The sequence below is a fragment of the Pteropus alecto genome, unplaced genomic scaffold (assembly GCF_000325575.1).
Source record: "Pteropus alecto unplaced genomic scaffold, ASM32557v1 Scaffold7738, whole genome shotgun sequence".
Classification (NCBI taxonomy): Eukaryota; Metazoa; Chordata; class Mammalia; order Chiroptera; family Pteropodidae; genus Pteropus; species Pteropus alecto.
In genome coordinates, this window is record NW_006441763.1 from 1 (window position 1) to 1,287 (window position 1,287).

General features: G+C 38.5%; 1 pseudogene; it reads left to right on the forward strand.

Moving 5' to 3' along the window:
• The first annotated feature begins 678 nt into the window (after nt 1-678).
• LOC112485435 lies at nt 679-797 on the forward strand (annotated as a pseudogene).
• The last annotated feature ends 490 nt before the right edge of the window (nt 798-1,287 follow it).

The following is a 1,287-nucleotide window of genomic DNA, read 5'->3' on the forward strand; positions in this document are numbered from 1 at the left end:
GACAACCAGCTCAATTCTTCTGGACGGGAAGAATGTGTACAGCCTTGAACAGTAAAGAAAACTGCCTTAGGCTCTCAGCCCCCAGCTTGGTTTTAATGGATCAAGATATACAAGCTTAATACTTCCCCTTCGAGAGAACAAGAGGAGTGGACAAGACGTATTCATAGGAAGGGTCGGCGAGACCCCCAGAATACCTAGCCGGGCAGACTGCTAAAGGTCTTTCTCTCCCAAAGACAGTCAGTAAACACACAGGAGGTGACTGCTTCTTCAAAAGGGAAGCCAGCAATCCAAGACCCCAAGGAGCAAGAAAAGTCAAGAAAACCAGAAATTGACAAGGGAATACAACACTTTCCCAGCAACTGACAATATAGAAATGGGAATCTATGAATTGACTCACAAAAATCGACATAATTGTTTTAAGCAGCTAAACAAGCTGAAAGAAAAGATGAACAAATCAGGAGAATCAGGAAAGCAATACACAAACAAAACCATAAGCTCAACAAAGAGAGAAATAGAAAAAAAAACAAACTGAGACACTGAAGAAAGAAATTGAAGAGACTATAAATAAACAAAAGGTCATGTAATGCTCATAGATTGGAAGGACTAATATTGTTAAAATGTCCTTACTACCTAAAGCAATATATGGGTTAAATACAATCCCTATTATACCAATGGCATTTCTACAGCCATGCCACCCCAAACGTGCCCGATCTCATCTGATCTCAGAAGCTAAGCAGAGTCGGGCCTGGTTAGTACTTGGATGGGAGAGCACCTAGGAATATCAGGTGCTGTAGGCAATAACTAATTAATTAATTAATTAAATACCAATGGCATTCTTCTCATCTAGAACAAGTAATCCTCAAATTTCGCTGTGAATTTAAAACTGTTCAAAATAATAAAGCCTATATTTTTTTAAAAGGTTAGGTTGGCATAGGGGTTGAAATTAATATTCCAGGTTTTGGGGAGTTTTCTTGTTTCTTTAGCTTAGCAAAGGGGCCTGATGAATGGCAGGAAGAAGCCTGGCAGACAAGCAGTAGAGAGCATAAGTGATGAATAAATTAAAGAGGTATCTCCTTATATGTCTCTTTTCCACCAAACGTGTAACAACTACCTAAGAAGACCCCAGTTTTCTCATGTTCTCCTAATGTCTGGGATGAGAAAACTTTCAGAGTCTTATGGGAAAAACATCCTAAACAAAATTTTGTCAAACTCAATCCAGAAAGGTCTTTTAAAAATCAAAAATCATATTGCGATTATTCGAGTAAAAGCAAGGATCATTTACCTCTA